Source organism: Sarcophilus harrisii, chromosome 2, assembly GCF_902635505.1.
Source record: "Sarcophilus harrisii chromosome 2, mSarHar1.11, whole genome shotgun sequence".
Taxonomy (NCBI): Eukaryota; Metazoa; Chordata; class Mammalia; order Dasyuromorphia; family Dasyuridae; genus Sarcophilus; species Sarcophilus harrisii.
Genome location: NC_045427.1, coordinates 212187353 through 212211570, shown reverse-complemented (window position 1 = coordinate 212211570; position 24218 = coordinate 212187353). Strand labels below are relative to the sequence as shown.

At 36.3% G+C, this 24218-nt stretch overlaps 1 long non-coding RNA gene across 1 annotated transcript in view; it reads left to right on the top strand.

Annotated features, from left to right (window-relative positions):
* Positions 1-17544, top strand: part of LOC105749040 — a 35138-nt gene extending 17594 nt beyond the window's left edge. Inside the window, exon 3 of the long non-coding RNA XR_001120319.2 lies at positions 16610-17544. This is a non-coding gene — a long non-coding RNA (uncharacterized LOC105749040). The remainder of the gene's footprint in view (positions 1-16609) is intronic.
* The last annotated feature ends 6674 nt before the right edge of the window (positions 17545-24218 follow it).

Below are 24218 nucleotides of genomic sequence, written 5' to 3'. Positions count from 1 at the left end.
AAGAAGTGAGACCAAGATCCTGGCCACAACTCCTCCACACAGGCTTATAAAATGCACAAACTGAGGAGGGGATTTGTGCCTGGAGAAGACTTCTAGAATGAGAAGTGATTATTTGCATACCCTGGCCTGGGTCCTGAGGTAAAAGCAAGTTCAGAAGGAAGCAGGAACTATGTACGACTGATCCCAAGAATGAAGTGGGATCTCAGTTCTAAGCCCCGGCCCATTATGGAACTTGTGGAATAATTAACTTAGAAATCCCAGACCTAATAGGAGTCTGCAATTCTGCACTCTGACCCAGCAGAGCATCCCAGATAATTAACAGCGGCTGAGTCCAGCAGTAGTTTACTGTAACTCTCACCAGAGCAAGCCTATGGATATGTTGCCCAGATCCAAACTCAGATCTAGAATTTGTCCTCTGCCTTTGGGCTACTTTGGAAGTGCTGAAGGTTTGCAGGTCCCCAGTCTAATCTGTTTCTGAAACATAACACTCAATATCACAAGAAAGAAGACAGTCTTTCTTGACATTCCCACCAGAAGGGTAAAGAACACAGTTCTGATATAAAGGCTGAAGTCAGGAAGCAGACTGTAATGAACAAACAAAAAGAATCCTAGCATAAAGAACTATTGATCATAAGGATCTTTATCAAATCCAGAAAATGAGAATGATTCAAAAATAACTACAAACAAAGCTTCAAAGGAGAAAACAATTTGGGCATGAGTTCAATTAGAATTCCTCAAAAGATAATCAAGAGGTTTTTCTTTAAGAGTTTAAAAAGGAATTTGTTAACAAAATGAAAGTGATGGAAGAAACAAATAGAAAAGAAATGAGAACTGTGGGAGGAAAAATTTAAAGAGAAATTACAGCTTGACATAAAAGGTATAAAAGCTTGCTCAAGTAACAAATCTCCTGGAAATCAGAATGGATTAAGTAGAAACAAATGACTCCATGAGATAATAAATATTAAAAACAAAGTCAAAGTCAAAACAAAGTCTGAAAACAGAAGAAAATGTGAAAAGAGCTCATGGAAAAATAACTGTCCTGGAAAACAAATCAAGTAAAGATAATTTAAGAATCATTAAACTACTTGAAAGCTATAAACAAAAATATTCAGTATTCAGCAATATCATATTTCAAGGAATCATAAAAGAAAACTGATCAGATATCTTAGAACTACAGAGTAAAATAGAAATTGAAGGAATCTATCAAGAATTTCCTAAAATTTCAAAATTAAAACTTCTAGAAATATTATAGACAAAATCTAGCACTTTTAGGCCAAAGAAAAATATTATTGTCAGAAGGAAAGACTTCAAGTACTAAGGAGCCACAGTCAGGATCACAATTTAGCAGTCATTAGGATGAAATACACTATTCCCAAAAACAAAAAAGAGAATTGCCAACAGGAGAATTGGAAGAAGAGGGAGTGGTTGGGAGGGGACAGTAGAGGGAATGGATCTTTAATGAAAACAAGGACTTCTAATCATTACTAAAGAAAGGATCAGAGATGAGTTATAACTTTGATAATCAAGTAATAAATAGTCTGTGGGGATAAAAACCATAATAATTCCTGCTCTGACAGAGCTTACAATCTATTATGGGGATACAACATAATATAGCAAAATAAAAAAGAGTGCTATGTTTAAAATCAGAGGCTCTGGAAAATGCTAGATATGGTACTGTGAGACTGGATAACACAGCCTCTGTAGGAATCAAATGTAGGTCCTCTGACCCTAAATTTAGTTCTTTTTCTATTCCATCATATTGCCTCTCAAAGAAAAAAAAAAAAAAAAGGCGGGGGGGGAGGGGGTTCAATCAGAGAAAGAACTACGAAATCCGAATGTAGATTGAAACATGCTGTTTTTACTTTTTTTCCCCCTTTCTTGTGGTTTTTTCTGTTTGTTCTGAGTCTTTTCCCACAACATGACTAATGTGGAAATATGTTTAACATGATTGTACACATTTGGCATATCAGATTGCCTGCTGTCTTGGGGAGAGGGAAGGAAAGGGAAGGAGGGAGAAAAATTTGGATCTCAAAAATATTACAAAGGCCAGTATTGAAAAGTAGTGACCACTTAGCAATCTGCCTCTGTTCAGGCAGCCATTATGGTCAAAAGTTCCAAACAAGTATCTTTCCATGACTGGAGGATGCTGTAGAAATCTTGGTCCTAGGCAGGACTGCAAAGCAGGTAGAACAGGAGACATTGACGGGAAAAAAAGGCACCAGCATGGAATACCAGGTCAGAGAGCTCAGATATAAGTGCCAAGAAATGGGGAGAAAGGACTGACTTTACACATATTTCCCTGGCTTCCCAATTTGCCTAAGGCTAACCTTTTCAGGTATACACAAGGGTGGACCTATAGATCTATGATTGTACAAAAGGGAAGGGGGGTGAGGTAATAGGATAGAGGGTGAATCACCAATTCCTAAGCTCCCATATTAATCCTCAGCAGGAAAGCCAAACATCAGGGTAGCGGGGTCTGGGCTCTATTTCCTCTAAATCTCCTTGTTGAGTTCAGTGACACGTTCAGCACCTGGGTGCTATCAGGCTGGTTCAGCCAACACAGGGATTTAAAAAGCCACATACTTTTATTTCAAGGTTGTGGGTGGCTTTGTCTCTACTCCTTTATCCCATGCTGAGAATGTTTCATTGTTTGGCATTTCATATCACTCTAGCATGTCCTTAGAATTAGAGATTGGGTCACTAATTTTTACTAAAGATAAATAAAGGAGGCAGGACTGTGACATACACTACCGGCAAAGTGTTTTGGTTTTTTCTCTCCTCTCGGCAGCCAGCATAATTCACAGGCCTGATATATATATAAACTCTAACCCACAGAACCATAATTAGGGACTTTTGTGCCCAAACTGTGTTTTGGGGACCTTTTAAATTTTAGCGCCCTTGGACAAAATGCCCTTTGCCCTGCCCTAGGTATAAACTTTGCTTTTCCAGACCATGGAACCCCATCCACCTTACTGCCTTTGTTGTCTGTGAAGCACCACATGTTTGGGAAGCAGAAAAATAAAAAAGAAGTAAAAACATTTAAAGGAATCTGCTTGCATTTCCCCAATTTATTACTGCAGAAACTAGTAATTATTCTATTCCATAATGGGATAAATAAATGTAGCCTTAAATCAGGAAGCATGATGTAGTTTAAAAAATAAACAAACAAACATTCTGGATTTGGAGTCCTGGCTTCACTTACTAGCTGTATGACCCTGGACAAGCACTTAACCCTGCTTGCCTTAGTTTCCTCATTTGTAAAATGAGCTAGAGAAAGAAATGTCAAATTACTCCAGTAGCTTTGTCAAGAAAACCTCAAATAGGCTCACGAAGAATTGGACATAACTAAAAAACAATTAAATAAATTCCTATATCTGTAAAAGGAACAAATTGCACTAGATTATTTCTAAAGTATCTTTTAGCTCTAAGTCCTCTGACCTTCTAAGTTTTTTCAAATGGTCCCCTCAGTATATAGGCAAAATTAAGCATATTTAACTACATATGGTCCATGTGCAAGACTTTGTATCAGGCAACTGGGGAGATACAAGATTGAATAAGACAACCTCGTTTCAAGAAGCTCACAACCTAGTAAGAGGAATAAGATAAATTCCTACAAAATAAATTTGATTGTGGTAGGAGGAAGTGATGAGATACAAAGTCCCCTAGATATTCAGAAGAAGGAGAGATTATATCTTATTAAGGTGAACAAGAAAAGCATTATGGAAGAATTATCATTGAAGAAGGAGAAGGATTTCAAAAAGTCTATTTAGGGGAGCACATTGAGTTGGCATCTGAAGGCTGAAAAGGACTTCAAGAATTGGAGTTGGATAATTCCACTACTAGGTCTGCATCCCCAAAAAATAGAAAAGAAAAAGAGCTTATATATATATTTATATTTATATATTTATTCTTTTAGTGGTGACAAAGAATTGGAAATTAAGATGATGTCCATCAAGTATGGAGTGGCTAAACAAGTATATGATTGTAATGGAATAATATTGCACTATAAGAAATGATGAGCAAGATGCTTTCAGAAAAATCTGGAAAGACTTACATGAACTTAAGCCAAGTGAGATGAGCAGAACCAGGAGAATATTGTACACACTGTAACAGCAATATTGTATGATGATTAACTGTGAATGACTTTACTGTTCTCAGCAATGCACTGATGCAAGACAATTCCAAAGGACTTAATAATGAAAACTGTTTTCCATCTACAGGGGGCTAAAAAGAAAGAACTGATGGAGTCTGAATGCAGATCAAATAATACTTTAAATTTTTTTTTTATTTTTCTTAGTTTTTTAAAATCTGTTTTCTTTCACAACATGACTAATATGGAAATGTGTTTTGCATGATTGCAAATGTATAATCTATATTAAATTACTTACCTTCTCAAGGGGGAGGAAGAAAATTTGGAACTAAAACTGTTTCTAAAACTAATATTACACATTATTTTTACATGTAAATGGGGAAAATAAAAAAGTTTAAAAAATAGTTCTGGGAAAAGAGAGGGAGAGTTCAGGCATTGGTGAACAATTCATTTTTGACTAGAGCATAGATTATGTATAATCCTTTTGTTGGAGGCTTTCTCCAGGTATGAAAAGCTTAGGTACACCTAGAAAGAATTGTAATTTTTTTTACCTCAATGTCACTATCAAGATTATCCTCTGAAACTTTTCTTTCTGGTGCCATCCTGAAGGTTTTCACTTGTTCCCTTTAAAAGCATTCTACTCCTAAGGCTTTAAAGAAAGAATGAATTTATTTACAAATCAATGAAAGCAATCTTAGAACCTGAGATAATAATAAACCACAATTATTAAGAAATACCGATAAAATCCATCTTAGAACCTTAGAGATAATAATGCCAACAACTAGAGAATCACTAAATCTCAGAAATGGAAGGGACCTCAAAGATCAGATATATCCCATATCCCCACCAAAAAATAACATTATCACATACCCAATCAATAGTCATCCAAGTTCTGTTTGAAGAGCTCCAATAAAGAAGAACCCACTGAACTTATAGTTCTAATTGTCCAGAAGTTTTTCCTGACATCAAGCCCATCTTTGTTCTTTGAGATTTCCATCCATAACTCCTCCTATTGCCTCTGGAGACATGCTAAACAAGTATAATTCCTTTTCCACATAATCCTTGAAGCTAGCTGTCATAGATGACTCTCTTCAAATCCTCTCTTCTTCCAGACAAATCCTTCCCCAGAAGCTACTATACCCTCAATCACTTAGGTATGAAAATATAGAGCTCCCACTGTAATGCTCCCACCTTAACTCCTAAGTATATACTTCCTGTGGTCCCTCTTATGACTGAGTTTATTTCACTCCTCATTCAGTTCTTAGCAGACGGCATTTGACATTTTCTTCTGGCTTCAGCTCAGTATTAGAAATGAGGACTCAATGAGAGCATTCCCATTGTATTCTCCCTTTCTTCTGAAGGTATCCCAGTCCATTGTCTTGAAGGTCCTTCCTCCAATGACAATGCATTCTCTGCACTAGCAATTTAGGGGTTCTTCCCCCATTTGGGGATGAGTTTTCCTTGGTTTCTCTTAGGCAATACAATTTGGCCATCAGCTTGGGGGAAAGAAAAGCATTCCTTTAGGAGACTCCACCTTTCAGAGGCCCTCTATTCCTCCCTGCTAATTATATGACTTATTCTTCCCTGACAGCCTTCTACAAATGTCCTCTTCAAGATCCCAGTAAAACTACTTATGATTCCACCAAATCATTTTGTTTTCCACCAAAAACCAAAGATCTATCTATAATAAAGAGATAGGTAATAAAAAGCAAGTACAATCACCACCCACCTCCTACATCCCCCAAACCCCTCACACACCTATATACATGCAAAGTCTGACATGTAAAATGGAATAGTATTGTTGTGGACCTACTCTCTTCTCCTGTCAGGAAGGAGCCCATCTGGCTATTATCAGATATAACTAATTCCCAGACTATCCTATTTATATAGAGTGATTGTGAGAATAGAACTCTTTTTTTTTCCTGAGGCAATTGGGGTTAAGTGACTTGCCTAGGGTCACACAGCTAGGAAGTGTTAAGTGTCTAAGGCCAGGTTTGAACTCGAGTCCTTAGGGCTGGTGCTCTATCCACAGCGGAGGGTGGAACTCTTTATCAACCTCCATTGTCTATCTCCCAACCTGTGACTCTTTAAACAGCCTTTGAGATATTGATTAGCATATATTTAGACAGGTCTGGGATCCTGTCTATCAGTGCATTCCATCTGGCTTCTTGGTCCCTCCCTCTGAGTTCATGCTTTTACTTCCCTGGTTTCCCTGAAAAATTCCCTCTATAAAAGATCTGCTCATGATGAAAATATTTGCTGAAACTTTTTCAGGACTAAGTCGACTGTGACCAACTGTCTTCCCCCCTCAGAGTGCTTTTCCCTTAAATGTCCTCTTTCTCCTTACTCTAGCTAACTTTGGTTAGTCTGCTAAACTCCTCTATGGATCTAACGTGCCAGTCAATGGCATTCCCAGTCTCATGGCATATTCCTTTAATGGATTCTTACAAATTCCTTTTCTTGATAATCCTATTGCTCTCCCAACTCTTTCATATTTGCTTCTCCTGGTGCCTATTTTACCTCTTATTTTGTCTGTAAATTCTTCCCCTAAATAAATCTACCTTTTGGCAAAGAGAATGGCCATTGTGAATTTGTCATATGTTTATTTCGAACTAGGAATTCAGTATGACCACATCAGTATGAGATGAGGCCGGAAAAGTGGGTGGGAGACAGATTGTGGAGGCCCTTGGATAACAAGCTAAGAAGTATTTACTTTATCATGTAAGAAGTAAGAAACCACCAAAGTTATTGAACATAGATGGATAGGGGATGGGCAACAATAATAGCAAGCATTTATTAAGCACTAATTAGGGCACCTGACACTATACTAAATAATGGGGGTATAAAGATAAGCAAGAAAATAAAAAGTCTGTCTTCAAGTTGCTTACATTCTAACTAAGGAAAACAACATACAATAGACAATAAGTTGAAAAATGGCAAGAGAGGGTGTGATAAGCTGTTGAAGTCCAGAAAGTTTGAAGCAGACCCTGTAAGGGAATGAAAATCAGCTGGGCTGGGCCCCTCTCCAAAATAAGGGCCCCAAGAAGAAGTAATCAATGATAGAAAGGGACGAGCATGGTGTTGGGATGTTCCAGAGTGAGAAGATTCTAGGTGCTGAGAGAAATTATAGAGTAAGAGGGAGAACTTAATTGGCACATTAGGAAACATGGAAGTAACACCTAAAATAAATTAGAGCACAGAAAGACTGAGGCACAGAAAGTATTTTGAACATCTTCTCCCAAAATCGAGACCAAAGGATGGAATTGTCTTATATCTAAGGATGGTCTACATTTGAAACCATATGAAAATCCCCAAAAGGTATAACATATGTGTGTATATATATACATATATGTTATATCTTTTTTTTTAGCTTATAGAATCAAAAGTTAGGTTTTATGTGTGTATGCATATATGTATGTATACAAAACCCAATTCTTAATTCTTTTAAGCATCTTTCCAGACTAGTTTTTTAGTCTTCTTCTAATAATACTGCTTGGGACTGTCAAGAAATATAAAAGTGGAAGAGTGGAAAATCTACAGGAATGAGCTTAGAAAGCCTGAATTTTCATAATAGTCATTACAAAGAGATGTCTGAGCTTGGGCAAATAATCTCAGTTCTTTGGACCTTTGGTAAAATGGAAGGGTTAGACATCATCTACCAGGTTCCTTCTGGCTCTAAAATCTCATGATTTGATGATTAAATCACCCCTCTTCTCACATAAATAAAAGCTGTCCCAACTCTGGGAAGGTGGGAGAGAAGGAGACAGAGGGTGAGGATAGATAAGATGAACAGGAGCACAGGAGTGTGAGGAAGTTTTTCTTTGAACCTCTCCAACTTCCCTGAGAGTCTCTAGGATTCTATACCCATCAGCGGTGAGCTAAATAAAGATTGAATTTCGCTTTTAGCTGGGTAGTGAACATCACCCCTTTAGCCCCCTTAGCAGCAGGATCATTCTCTCAAAATAGACTTGGAGGTTAAAAGGGAGCCACTGTGTCTGAGCCAGGTCCTATCCTTCCAAAGAAAAGTAGCCCACTTTTTCTTTAGCACTGATCTGTGCCCTCTCTGTAGGTAACTTCTGTGCTTTTGGTTTGCTATAGTTAGCATTTAATAGGTTGTCGACGGTCTATTAACAGTCACTTCAGCTCACCCTATCATGTCCCTGTTGCCCAGAAGTTTTATAACTTTTGGTGTTCCTCGAACAACTTTGCACCCAGCAAATCTTGTTCCCAGATAAAAGATGGGAGGATAAAAATAGAGGCAGCAAACAAGGCAGGGAAAAAATCATAAAAAACTCAGAGAACTAGGAGAGCAAATCACCATGAAGAGGGGAAGAAAGGAAGAGAGGAGACTTTTTAAAAAATAGTCCTTTGTCTTCTCTGATCTGTAGGAAGCTTTTCTATATCACCTCTCACCCCAAAAGAATATAGAGTGACAGCTAGAAGGCAAAGTGGCCCCCAAATTAGGAGGATCTGAGTTCAAATTTGGCCTCGGACACTTAGACACATACTAGCTGCATGATTCTGGCAAGTCACTTAACCTCAATTATCTTGCAAAAAATAAAAAACAAAAAAATACAACAAAAACAAAACATGATTATATTGGCCAAGATCAAGTTCATCTTTACCCTTGCCTTTCTGAAGAACACTTCTCTGCTGCTGAGTCCACCATTGTCTGCAACAGGAATCTTCCCCATGTGAAGGATCTTTGTTCTTCACTTTTCACCTTCTCTGAGTGTACCTGTCCCTCTCCTTCCCCAGGAAGCCCTAGGAAAAACAAATGGCAATGACTGCTTCGACAGAAGCAAGGCAAATAAATGTTGAATTAGCAAAAATATAAGGAAAAGGAAAGAAAAGAGAACTCAATGGCACTTAATACTGCTTGGATATCTTCAATAATATTCAGAAATAAGAAAAGACCACCGAATTTAACATTAGGCAAAGATTTTTTTAAATGGTTGGTGACCTCAGAGAATGTGTTTTTTGCTCAAGTGGTAAGGATAAAGCTAGCTTATAGAAGGTCAAAGGAGTAGGTGCTTTCTTTCTGTCACTCCTCTATTCAACAACTAACAGTGGTTCCTTATTGCCTATGATATTAAGTCCAAATTCCTCTGCCTAGTTTTTAAAAGATTCCATAATTTCTACCTATTCTATTTTATACCACTATTTCCTATTATAAACCCTATGCTCCTGTCCGACTCATCATTCCTACATGTGACACATATAATCTGTCTTCTATTTAAATAAATGTTTTCTATCCTCCCTTCATATATCTGAAAATCCTAACACCATTCTGTGTTTCACCCAGATTTGGGGTAGGAAACCTGACTTCTTGCTTGCATATTACACAGTTTATTATTGTTGTGTAACTGTAGTCAAATCACTGGATCTCACCTTCCTCATCTATAAAATGGAGATAATGATATTTGCACTTCTATTTTCCTCACATGACTGATGTGAGGAAAGTCTTTTTTAATAGTCAAAACGCTATATCTGACAACTAGATGGAGCAATGGACAGAGACTGGATCTGGAATTAGAAAGACCCATTTTCCTGAATTCAAATTTGGCTTCAGATAGCTGTGTGAGTCTGGCCAAGTCACTTAACCCTTTTTGTTTCAGTCTCCTCATCTGTAAAATGAATTGGAGAAGGAAATGGCAAATCACTCCAATACCACTCTAAAAATGAGTGATGCAATATATATATATATATATATTTGAAAAGAGGCACACACACACACACACACACACACACACAAATACTGAAGAAAACATTTAAAAAAACAGAATTGATCAAAAGAGGCACAAAAATCCAAATGGAAAAAGAAGTGAACAAAGCAATTTAGAATTTAAAATCGAATAAGTAGAAGTTAATGATTTCATGAGACAATAAAATCAAATCAAAAGAATGAAAAAATACAAGAAAATGTGAAATATCTTATTGGAAAAACAACTAACCTGGACAACAGATCAAAGAGAGATGATTTAAGAATTAGTAGATTATTTGAAAGCCATGAACAACAACAACAAAAAAAAAAGCATCTACATGTCATCTCTCAAGAAATGATCAAGCAAAACTTCCCAGATATTCTAGCTCCAGCGAACAAAATAAAAATTGTCTTTGGGTAAAGATTCTCCCTCTCTCTGTCTCTGTCTCTTTATCTTTCTCTCTGTCTCTCTCTCAATTATTTCACTCCTAATGGGAGTACTCCTTTACTCTGCATTGTATGGTACCTAATCACCTATGAATATTTTCTCTGATTTCTGTTTGACTATCAAATTGGATAAATGAGTTTCCTTGCTAATTGCTATATATGTTCATTGTGAAACTGGCATTTGGTGAGAAAAGAATCAAGGCTCAGATAAGAATGAGATCCTGCTGCACCTCACTAATGAAGCAACAATCAGAAGTTAGATTGAATCGGACACACCATATCCCCCAGACTAATAATATTCAAGGAAGCAGATAGATACGTCCAGTTCCATAATCCTTTTGTCTGCCTGTGTCTCTCTCTAAAGAGAGCAGAATGGCCAAGCTTCTAACCTCAGCCTCTTGCTTCCCCTCCTATCAGGAAATAAAGATCCAAAGAGATCTTAAAGGAGGGAAAGGGACCCACATGTGCAAAAATGTTTATGGCATCCCTTTTTGTAGTGGCCAGAAACTGGAAACTGAGCAGATGCCCATCAGTTGGAGAATGGCTGAATAAATTGTGGTATATAAATGTTATGGAATATTATTGTTCTGTAAGAACCAACCAGCAGGATGTCAGAGAAGCCTTGAGCGACTTACATGAACTGATGCTGAGTGAAATGAGCAGAACCAGGAGATTATACAATGATCAATTCTAATGGATGTGGCTCTTTTCAACAATGAGATAATTCAGACCAGTTCCAATGGTCTTGTTATGAAGTGAGCCATCTGCACCCAAAGAGAGGACTGTGGGGTCTGAGTGTGGACCACAACATAGCATTTTCACTCTTTTCATTGTTTGCTTGCATTTTGTTTTCTTTATCATTTTTTCTCTTTTTGATCTGATATTTCTTGTGCAGCACCATAATTGTGGAAATATGTATAGAAGAAATGCACATATTTAACATATATTGGATTGTTTGCTATCTAGGGGAGAGGGTAGAAGGAAGGGAGCGGATCTTGGAACACAAGATTTCATAAGGGTTAATGTTGGAAAATTGTCCATGAAAATAAAAAGCTTTAATTAAAAAAAAAATAAAAAGAAATAAAGCCTCCCTTGCAGAAGGTGGGGGAGACTCCCTTTGATCCACACAATGCCACACACACTCCCATGCTACAAATGGGAAACATCTCTTGATTACATTCACATATGTACCTGTCATATCCTCTAGAGGATGAAAACTCCCTGAGAGGATGGATCTTCGATCTGATTTGTAGATATTGTTTCCCCAATCTCATTAGAAGGTTGCTTCTTGAGGACCGGTATTGTTTTTGCTTTTTCTGTGTATCTCTCCAACACTTAGCCCAGTTCCTTGCATATAGTAAGTTCCTAATTAATACTTGCTGATTTTTTTTTTTTTTTAGTCTCTCAGTGTCTAACACACAAAAGTCCTTTATAACTTTGCTGATGAAGTGATAAAGCCATTTAAAGATGACTCAATGAGCTAATTGAGTCTCACAAAAATCACTGTATAGGAATTATATTTCACAGATGAGGAAACTTAAGGTGAGAGAGATTAAATGACTCACTTGGGACCACACAGCTAATAAGGCAAGATTTGAATTCAGTTCTTCCTGACTCTAACACTTTTGCCACAATGCCAAGTGGCCAAGGAGGGAATTTGAACCCCAGTTCTCTAACTTTAAATCCAGTCAACTTTCCATTTTACCGTTTACACTAATTCTGCTGATTATCTGCCCTCAGTTTCCTCATCTGTAAAATTAGAGGCCTGGATCCTTTCCTGGTCTGAATCCTATAATATAGGAACCCAAGTCCTTTCCTGATGTTATTGTTCAGTTGTTCAGTCATGTCCAACTCTTTTAGGATCTCATTTGGGGTTTTCTTGACAAAGATACAGGAGTAGTTTGCCATTTCCTCCTCTAGTTCATTTTACAGATGAGGAAACTGAAGCAAACAGGGTTAGGTGACCTGCCCAGGATCACACAGCTAAGTGTTGAATCCAGGAATCTGAGTCTGCCTGACTCCAGGTCCAGTTCTTTACCTACTTCATACCTAGAGGGCTTCTTTTCCAGATATGTATGTCATCTCTAAGTGACCAGCTAATTCCCCTGGAGTTGTGACCTCCTAGGAAAAGAAATGATCTTTTTGTAAGCCAGAGGTCCTTTGCGATTTGAATCAGTGCCTTCTTTAAAGGAAGTGATACAGGCAAATTCCCTCCTGAACTCTCACTCCCATTCACTTTTTAAAAATAATTTATCCAGCGCACCTTTGCTTTTTTCCACCTTTGCAGATTGCCTCAGATGTGCAGCAGTCCCTTCCTTCTCTCCATATTGAGTTTCCAGACCTCACCTCAGGCCCAGCAAACTTTCAGGCCTCTTGGCTATAGCTCAGGGAGAGCAGAGCTGGTAAACAGGACTTCTGCATTCCACCATGGAATTTCCTTATATGGCCAAGAGCTTTGGGCCAGGATTTAATTAACCCTTGAAGCATTTCATCTCCTGACTCCCAGAGAAAACCAGTTTGCTACTGCTCCCTCCCCGCCCCCCACTTTCCTCTCCCCATCTCTGGAAATTAAGGTTTAGGCTGTCAAGCCTCACAGCCATTGGGTCCCCCTAAAAAAGTCTTACAACCACAGGCATGTTGGAGCCAGTTCTAACTGGCTTTTGAGAAACCATTGTTTAATTCTGAATATGAGCATTTACACCTCAGAAATTGGCTATCAGCTTCAAACCAGTGCTTGATTTATTGTTGTGTTGATCTTCCCGATTTTTAGAGAGTGTAAATAATGCAGACCAAACTTAAAAGCATGTGTGCATATTTTCTTTCCAGGAGAGCTTGGTTGTTAAACCCTTACACATCTTATAACACCTTTATAACAGTTTCTAACTCTACTTCACTGTGAGTTCAAACAAGCACCCCAAAAAGACCAACTATTGTTTAAAAAGCAGTGAAAAGGTACAAGTAACACGAAATGAAATGAAGGTAGGGGGTGGGGAAGATGCCAGTCTATTTAGGACCTGTTTTGCCTGAAATCTGCCTTGGTTGAGGAAGTCAGGCACAGGACTGGAGAGGAAGAACCAGCCAGGTGAGTCTACCCCACCCAACTCTAAATAAACCAAAACATGGGACCTGGCAAAGCCAGAGGGAGATGGGAGAGGGAGATGATCCTTTCCTTTCTCCAAGGAGACTGCTGTTGGATGGCAGTTTCAAGAAAGTTAGAACTTCCTTATCATGGGCACATCGAGTTCAAGGAGACATGGAAAAAGAAGTCCACACCAGAGCCCAAACAGGTTATTACCTCCGGGATCCAATACAAACTCCTTTATTTGGTATTAAAAGCCTTTTACAACCTGATTCCGGAATATTTTTCTGGGCTTATTTATATATATACAGGCTCAGTGCTCCATCCACTGTGCCACCTAGGAGCATAAATACATATATAAGTATATATCAAATAAATGTATGGGCAGCTGGGTGACACAGTATATATATATAGCACTGGGCCTGGCATCAGGAAAACTCATCTTCCTGAGTTCAAATCTGGTCTCTGACAGTCAGTCAAACTGACCTCACTATTCCTCACTCTAAATGAATATTTTATCTCCAGCTTCCAAGCCTTTCCAGGCATGCCTAGAATGTTCTTACTTCTGCCTCTTAGAATCCTGTTTTCCTTCAAAGCTTTTACAATAGCTCCTCACACCACCCTGCACAATTTCCTTGCATTTATTTTGTTGTTCAGGTGTTTTTCAGTTGTATCCAATTCTTCCTAGCCCCATTTGGAGGTTTTCTCAGAAAAGATACTAAAGTGACTTGCCATTTCTTCCTCCAGCTCATTTTGCAGACGAGGAAACTGAGGCAAATAAGTCACTGAAATGTCCTGCTTAGGGTCATACAACTGGTATGTATCTAAGACCAGATTTGAACTCAGAAAGATGAGTTTTTCTGATTTCAGGCTCAGTGCTCTATATACTGTGTCACCCAGATGCCTATACAGTTATCTGATATATACATATATATGTATTTATGCTGCTAGGTGGCACAATGGATGGAGCATTGGGCCTGGAATAAGGAACACCTGAGTTCAAATGGGACCTTAGGTATTTACTAGCTGGGTGACCCCAGGCAAGTCATTTAACCCTGTTCACCTCAGTTTCCTCATCTGTAAAATGAGTTGGAAAAAGAAACGGCAAACCCCTCCAGTATCTTTGCCAAGAAAACTCTAAATGAGGCCTCAAAGAACTGAACATGACTGAAACACTGAACAACAATAATATATGTGTACTTGCTATCCTCAGAACAGAATGTAAGCTTCTTGAGAACAGAAATCATAAGGTCATGGATAGATCTAACTGGCTGTTGTTCAGTTATTTTCCAATGCAATAAGGGAGATTTGTTTGATGACCTCTGCCATCCCTTCCAGCCCTGTTTCATGTTTGTCTTTTTATTCCTATTTCCTAATATAGTACTTGATACATAGTAGGCTCTTAAGCGGTGGTTGATTACTTCAATGGTGACAACTTCCCACATCTAAATCTACAGTCTAACTTCTCTCTATAAGATTTTTCAGCTTAATTGGCTCACTGTTCCCTAAAGTACATTATGTTTTCTACATAAATTCCTATGTCTGAAATTGAACTCTTCATCTTTTCCCCAAACTTCCCTCCCCCTCCTTTCTTTCTCCCAAACCTCTCATAAGATTGTGAGGAGCAAATAAATCAACTTACAGAGGCATTTGGGTGATGACTGGAGACAGCACTGAATGTGGACTCAGGAAGACCTCAATTCAAATCTTGCCTCAGACACTTATTATCTGGGTGAACCTGGAGAAATTACTAAATATCTCTCATTTCCTCATCTGTAAAATGAAGATAAATAGCACCTATCTCCTTGAATTGTTGTGAGGAGGAGGAGAAAGAGGAGGAAGAGAAAGCTTAAAAAGTATGCTTCAATTTGTATTCAGACTTCATTTCTTTCTCTGGAAATAAATAGCTTTTTTCATAATAAGTCCTTCACAATTGTCTTGGATAGCTAAATCATTTACCGTTGATCATTGCGTCATCTTGCTGTTACCATATACAATGCTCTCCTGGCTCTGCTCAGTTCACTTTGCATCAGTATATAAGTCTTCCCAGGTTTTCCTAAAAGCATTCTCCTCATCATTTCTTATAGCACAATAGTATTCCATACAAATAATATAACAAAATCCTGCTCAGTTATCTTGTAGCTGATTCTGTCCCATCAGTATTATAGGCTTCTTTTCTTGGCAAAGTCAGGGAAAAAAAAAACAAACAAACATCTTGGGGACATATCCTGAGATCTGTACCATTCCCGTAAGTGGGAAAGAATAACTTGACACAATTATTGTTCTCTTTGTAAATGTCCCTAGAGGACAATCTTGACATGTACTACAGCAGCAAGGTGATATGGACAGAAAGCAATGTGTTTGGAGTCAGAGGACCTGAATTCAAATCACAGTTACAGTAGCAGTGGGCTCTGGAGTCACAAAACAGGATTGAAACCCTTTTCTAAGACTTACTACTGATAGAACATTGTGAGAGTCTTTTACCCACTGTGAACCTTAGTTTCTTCATCTGTAAAATGAGAGAGCTGGACTAGATGGCTTTTGAGATCCCCCTCCCCCATTTCTACATCTATGATTTTCTGCAAGTCACAGGAAACTCTGTAGGACTCAGTATCCTCATCTGTAAAATGGAAGTGGAAGCTTGAAATAAAGGAAGGAAGATTGATTTTAGAATGAGATTTAGTTTCAAATCCTGTCTCTCTCATTTATTGTCATTTACATTTGACAAGTTGATTGAACTCTATGAATTTCAGTGACTATATCTGTAAATGAAGGGTTAGGCTGAGTAATTTCTAAGGTCCCTGCCAATTCTGAATCCTGTCATCCCATGTCCTATTCAGTCTTTCTCAACAGTGAACAAAGGCCGTGGTATGTTTAAATTTGCCCAGCTGCTGATGTGTTTCACCAACCAAGGCCTTGGCAAAACAGGGTCTAACTCCTTCATTCATAATATGTATTTACCCTCCCACAGACAGAAAGAACCCAGAAAGTAGCTACTAATGACTTATAGCCATTACATGGAGGCCACCTTCATAATTTCTGGCAATCACAAGACATCCTGGAAGGAGGAATGAAAATAGGCCTTCTTTCTGTTCAGGAAGAGCAAAGATTATGAGCAAAGATCTGATCTGGAAGAGTAATACTCCTCCTAACCCTCAACTCATACAAACTTTTATCTGATAAGGGAGAAAAATAAAGCTGGGAAAATTAGGTTTAGGGAAAGAATTGTAACTGTATTCTAAATAATTAACTTATTTGACTTACCGTAGTCTTTCTCTTTATTGAACAGAATATGAGAAATATCTGTTTGAGCACCTACCATATCCAAAGCATTGAGCAAGATGTACAAGAGACATGCTGGTCCCCTTGAGGAGTTTATGGTCCTGTACAGGAGATTGGAGGAGAACTGACATTTCAATGGATCTATGATCTCTGTGTTGTGGGTATAAAAACATCCACTTAAAATGAAAAAAAAATAAAATAAATACTGCAATCAAGATATTAAAAACACCCAAAGAGAAAAAAGAATCTCAATGTTTTTCCCTGAAAACCCATTCTTCTACGAAACTTGCCTATTTCTGTTTAAGGCTTCACCATACTTTCAGGCTCCCAGGTTCATAACCTCAACATTATCCTCCTACACCCTACTTTCCCTCACTTTATGTATTCAATAAGTTACCAATTTCTGCTTTCACAATACCTCCCACTTCCTGATTCTTTTTATTTATACCATACCACCTTAGTTCTTCACTTAATCATCTCTCTCCAAGACTTCTCCCCACAAGTGTGCTGTTATTTAACAACCAGATCTTTGGAGATGGGGAGTACATAATCAATTGTTAGTAAACATTTATTGAGCATCTACTATGTTCCAGGATTTGTATCAAGTACTGGGGAAACAAATATAGAAAGAAAGAAAAAACACAGTCCTTCATGGAAGCTAAAAATTGGAGAAGGGAGATTAGTGAGATGGGGGGGAGGGGAGGTGGAGAAAAGCCCAGGGAATGTAAGCTGGTACTAAATTGGGGAAATAGATCCCAAGTTTAGGAACTCTCTTTAAATGGAGGTTTTGAAAGAAGTTTTTCACCCTAACTTCTAGCTCTCCAACCACAGGGACAGAATGTGCAGAGGATAAGGAGGAGTAAGTATCAAAGCTAATATAGTCTTGAAGAATGAAATGTACATTAAAAACTTTCAAGTTTAATCTTCATTATTAACACTTTTCTCCAATACTTTATTAAGTCTAGACAATCAATCAAACAATAAATAAAGCCCTTAACTATTTCCAAAGTATAAATACTCATACTGAAATTTTTTAAATTGCTGGTTTGAGCTGTCTCCAGTACACCACAGCTCCTACCTAATTGGTCTCCCTGTCTAAAGTCTGTACTACAATTTGCGTTCCACACTGCTGCCAAAGTGATTTACCTTAAGCATAGATCTGACCATGTCACTGTCCTATTCAATAATCTCTTGGTTTCCTCTAAGATGAAATATAAACTCTTCTATTTGTCCTTTAAAGTCCTTCACAACCTGGTTCCAACCTATCTTTCTAGCCTCCTTATACATTATTTCCTTTCCTTTTCCTGTACTCACAGGGCACAATTCCATAAAACTAGGCTTATTTCTCTTTCTCATGCATGACTTTATATGTCTCATCTCAGTATCATTGTACTGCCTGTACCCCCTGCCTAAAATGCTCCTCTTTCTCTCCATCTCATAGAATCTCTCATTTTCTTCAAGCTGTGATTGAAGCAGTATCTTTCCATATCAAGGGTTCTTAACATTTTGGGATCATATTCCCTTTGGCTAGATGGTGAAATTTATGGACTCCTCAGAATAATGTTTTTAAATGCATAAAATAAAACAAAATATAGAGGATTACAAAGAAAATCAATTATATTGAAATACAATTATCAAAAAATTTTTGAGGATTACAAAGAAAATCAATTATATTGAAATACAATTATCAAAAAATTTTTAAAGTTCATAGGCCCCATATATTGCTTTGTGCAAGGAAGGTTTCTTGCTTTGATAAAAGATAACTGATATTCTTATAAATGATCACTCACTGATAACACTTTCCCTTCCTCACACCTTGGATTCATTTTGTATTTATTCTGCATATGTCTGTCTTGTATTATACTTATATATGTACAGATCAACTCTTTTGATAGATTATAAGCTACTTGAGAATAGGAAAGTTATTTTATATTTTGTCATTGGGTCCACTTCACCTAACACAGTACCTGGCATATAGTAGGTGCCCAATAAATACTTCAGCATATTCACATAATTTAACTGATTGCTTGATTTGCTTTTTTCCTCCAGGAATTAGTTAGGCTAAACTCTCTTGAATGATTACAGATCACATTTAAGAGGTTATGGCAATGTTCTAGGGCTTGATACAATTAGTATAATGTCATTATTGTTATCATCATAATTTGCATTTATAAAACTCTTTACATGTCCCATGTAATGCTGCCAGCATTTCTCCCCAACTTTGGGGCACCTCTCCTCTGTATCACCTTGGTCTCTCAGGGGAGAAAGCTTAAACTTGGACCCACCAAGTTCACAGTTACATGTGACATAACTGACAGGTGAATCCTCAAATCAGCTTGTACTTGGATGGGTCCTGAAGGTCACTCCCAAAAGTTATTCCTTGCTCTTTAGAGCATCTATGATGAGTTGCATACAAAATCTGGATGGTAAGATGCTGCTTTTCTGACCTTTTGAAATGTACAAGATCAGTGTTTCCAAACCATTTACTAAAATCAGCAAAGAACACAATATACAGACAAAAGTTCTGTGGACCATTTGTTGATCTCATCAAGAAGAAGGACCTAGACCTCTCACTTGTGTTATGATATTATTTCAAATTGGAGCCATCAATGGAGTTAAACCAAGATTAATTAAACAATTAATTAAAAATTAATTAAACAATGATTACAAACAACAAAAAAGGGACAGGACTCTGGCTACTATTTGAATGCCTCTGCAGTCAAAAAGCCTCTTATTTTCTTTGTTCTTTGATCAGATCTGATTACAGAATGTCTACAATGTTCTCATGTCTCTCTAAAGTCTTCCCATTACATGTCATTACAACTTTTCTGGAAGTAGGCTCCTAAATGCTTTCACATGGGGAGAATACTGTTAGAGAACCTCTATACATACAACCAGTTCCCATTATATGTTTTATAAAGGCATTTTTTATAATCTTAACATATGCATGGCAGAAATCTTCATAAAGGAAAGCAACAGAGTCCCAAAAGTACTACAAGAGAAAGGGGAAATGGCCCTAAAGAAAACAGAATTGGGATGAACTATTCCATCAGATCAAGTAACATACACATACATACATATACATTACATATATACATATATGATTAGTTACTGGAGCCCTGGTATTTTTTTGCTGCTCTTGATTTGACTCCATTGAGGGTATCACTGAGAGACAATGGTATAGGATTCAAGAAAATTCTTGGATTTTCTCCCTAAAGAAGCCAATAAGTAGCCCAATGGAAATGGGCCAGTTTTTTTGCTCCTGCATTATATTTTCTTTCATTTTTTGTGAACAGATTGAAAACTCTAACTCTTACACATTTTAAAAAATCAGGAGAGAAGCATCCGTGTTTTATATCCATCCTATCATTGATGGACTAGTTAGATAGATAGATGAATAGATAAATGAATGAATGAAGATATACATACACATATAATCACATATATTATGTACACAAATAAAAGATACATGTATTTATGTAAACATATAAAGATGTGTGTATTTGTATAAATATATATACACATATGTGTGTATTTGTGTATATGTGTGTTTTATTGTGCATATCTATTTGTATAAAAACAGGTCCTTGGTGGAGGTGATATAATTTTGAGGGCTTTAAGGAAATCAATGACAAAGATGCCTGAAAAAAAGGAAACTAGCAAACTACTTAGAGGAGAGCAGGAATTGTTGACATCACTGCTGAAAAAAAAAATGATGAGCCAATATCAAGGTCTACCAACTCACATACTTATTTCTTATCTTCACAGTATCTTTATGAGAATAATTTACAAATGTTTCAAGGGCAATTTGAATGAAAACATAAGAAGGGAATAGGCAAATTTTTGCAAGCAATATTCTGTAGCATAACATTTTCATAGTCATACAGTTGAGTGAAATTTGCAGAAAATAAAAAAAATGTCACTGTGTTTAATGTGAATTGACTTTATTTTTAAAAGAACATTTAACTCAGTAAATCAATGACATCTATATCTATGCCTGTAACGCAAAGTACTATTTCATAAGTGCCATAAAAAAAGTACAAATTGCTCTTGGATTGAGAGAAAGAAAAAAAAATCACTTACTATTTAAAGGATCAAGGGAGGCTTCATGATAAGGTGGCATTTGAGTTTGTCTTTTAAAGCCAAGGAAAAGATGGAAAGGAGGACATTCAAAGGCAGAAAATGGCATGAGTAAAATCAAAAGATGGAAAACCAAAGTCATATATTGTGAATAGCCTAATGTCTGTAACATAGAATAATTGTAAATGAGAAAATTAAAACTAGAAAAGCAGACAGAGTGCTATTGTCCCTGCTCTCGAAAAGTTCACTATATGGAAGAAAATTTCAGAATTCTCTATTTTAGACAAAAACCTGTTGAAGCCATTATGCCAGTTAAATTATTCTAATTCTGTAGGCCTCTATTTAATGGGGAAAAAATCCAAAGGGGGAAAAATATTCATCAAGCTTTTGAAAATACTTCTATGAACTATTATTTCCACTTACAATTTATCATATTCCCAAAAGAAATACAAAATTTCACAAGATAAAATATTTTATATAGTTTAAGTAGAAGTTCAGATAACTAAACTTTTTGATTCGCCAGATAGAAAAACTCACTTAACTTTTGGTGCAACCTAAAAAAATAATTTTTTTGCATTGCTTCTTTTTTAGATGAATGTCTTTCTGCCCTGCCCAAAAAAACTTTGTAGTAGTATTCATAATCAAGCAAAACAAATTTCTCATATACAAAAATGTATCTTAATCATCATATTTAGTTCATCACTACCTCTCTGTCAAAGTTAGGAATATTCTTCATCAACAGTACTCTGGAATTATGATTGGTCATTATATTGATAAGAATTCTTAAATCTCTTAAAGTTGTATGCTTTTTCAACATTGTTTTTATAATATAAATTGTTTTCTTGATATTGCTCATATTACTCTGCATCAATATTATGTCTTCCAAGTTTTCTCTGAAATCATCCCTTCTAATTTTTTTACTATGAAAATTCCATTACATTGATTTAATAAAATTTGTTTAGCCATTTTCCAACTAATGGCACTCCCTTAGTTTTCAGTTCTTTAACACCATGGAAAGAGCATGTAAAAAAATACATATTTTTGTACACAAAAGCTATTTTCTTTTTTCTTTGATCTTTTTTGAGATATAATCCTTATAGTGATATTTTAGGGTCAATTTTAGTAATATTTTAGGATCAATACAGCATCTTTCAAGGTATGATTGCAAATCACTTTTCAAAATGACTAAATTAGTTCACTGCTTCACAAAAAGTACATTAATGTTCTTGTTTTCCAACGGCCCCTCCAACATTTATAAATAGAGCATTAGGTCTAGAGTCAGGAAGAGATTTTAAATCCAGTCCCAGAAACTTACTAGTTATATAATCCTACATAAGTCACTTAACTTCTGTTTACCTCAGCTTTCTCAGCTATAAAATGAAGAGAAAAATAGTACTCAATTCCCATAGTTGTTATGAGGATCATATGAAATAATAATTGTAAAATGCTTAGCACAGTATCTGATACATACTATTATATATATATATATGTTAGCTATTATCATTTCTTAAATTATTAATGCTTTATGATATTTTAATATGACTATTGATTACTTGGATTTCTTCTGTTAAGAAATGCCCTTTCATATCTTTTAATCATTTATTAATTGTGGAATGGCTCTTATTTTCATTTCTTATATATCTTGGATATGAGACAATAATCAGAGAAGTTTGCTGCAAAGAATTTAGCCCTTGTAATTATTTCCTCCCTTATCTTAGTTGTATTAGTTTTGTTTATATAAACACTTTTCAATATTTATATAATAAAAATTGCCCATTTTACCTTTAGTGATCCTTTTTATCCCTTATTTATTTGAGAATTCTTCCCCTACTTATGGATCAGAAAGTAATTTCTTGTTGCTCATATCATTTGCTTATAACAAAATGCTCTATATCTGTCACATATCCATTCTCAGATTTTCTTGGTATTTGATGTGAGATATTTATCTTAATCTGATTTTTGCTAGATTGCTATCTATTTTATCCAGCAGTTTTATCATAGAGTATATTTTTATCTCAATATCTGACCTCTTTGTGTTTATTGTATACTAACTTACAAAGTTTGCTTTTGTATCTTGCATACTGTCTGTTTTATCTCTTTATTTTTTCCTTAAAAAAATTAAGTTTACTTTATATGCACCTATAATATATCCTTTTCACTGTTCTCCCCTTGTTAAAGAGGAAGGAAGAAAGTAAGGAAAGAAGGAAGAAAGGAAGGAAGGAAGGAGGGAAGGAAAGAAGAAAGGAAGGGATCCAAGACAGTTCCAAAGTACTTGTCATGAAAAATGCTATCCACCTCCAGAGAGAAAATTGATGAAATTTAAGTGCGGACTGAAGTACAACTTTTTAATTTTCTTTGTTGTTCCTACTTTTTTTTTTTTTTTTTGCAAAATAGCTAATATGGAAATATATTTTTGTGTGATTTCACTTGCATAATTGATATTATGTTGCTTATTTTTCAGTAAGGAGGGGAGGAACACAAAAGAAGGATAGAATTTGAAACTCAAAAAAAAATTTAAATGAATGTTAAAAATAAATAACAAAAGTAAAAAAAACCCAATATTTAAGAGAGTAGACAGATATACTTCTAGCCCAGTAACCCCTCTCTCTCTGGAGAGAATAAAATGACCTTTGGCACCAATTTCCTGCTTCCCCAACTGGCAAAAATGAAAATTTTCCTTTGGAGAAGAGTTGGGGAAGAATAAGCTAGAAATATCTCTTTTGCTTTCCTTTGAGCTGCACAAGAACCCTCTTCACTCTATTTGTAGAGGGCTCTCCTGGTAGGGCCCACTGACTTCTTAAAAGTGGAGCCTCTCACCCCTGAATTACTATGATCATTACTCCAATCTGGTCAATTTTCTATAGGAAAAGGGGATGCTGCTCTTCAGTGGATCTAGTTAGACAATAACTAGGTGATGAGTTCTAAGCCTGAAGTCAGGAAGATGTGAACTGAAATCAATATTATTTCAAGTCACTTAACCTCAGTTTGCCTCAGTTTTCTTAATTGTAAAATGAAGATAATAATATCTACCTGCTGGGGTTGTTGTATGGATGAAATGGCATATTTTTAAGTGACTAACATATAGGAAGCACTTGTAATTATTTTCACTGTTGTTATCATTATTTTTGTATTAATCAAGGGTACTTTGTGCTTCTCCAGTTGCTACCCAATTCTGTGCTTCAGAAAAGAAGGTTTTTTTTTTTTTTTTAATTCTAGTAGGATGAAGTCCTTCAGACTAAAACACTATCCTAATATTATTTGTAATATATAGCCTAAAAAAGGAAGAAGTTGGAGAAGAAGGTTAGCATGTTTTCATACTTGAGAACAGTTTATCAAAACCTCTAGAGAGCTTTGGACTTACTTGCACTTTCCTCTTTTGTATTTGTCAATTGTTATCTATTGAAAGGAAGAATGTTTACTTTAACTTTAATTGCCTTTTATCAACATGGTTTATTGTATTAAACCAGTTTTGTGACCTTTTAAGTGTTATCCTTATTTACAAGGTCAAAGCCATGTCTATTATTCTTTGAGTTCTG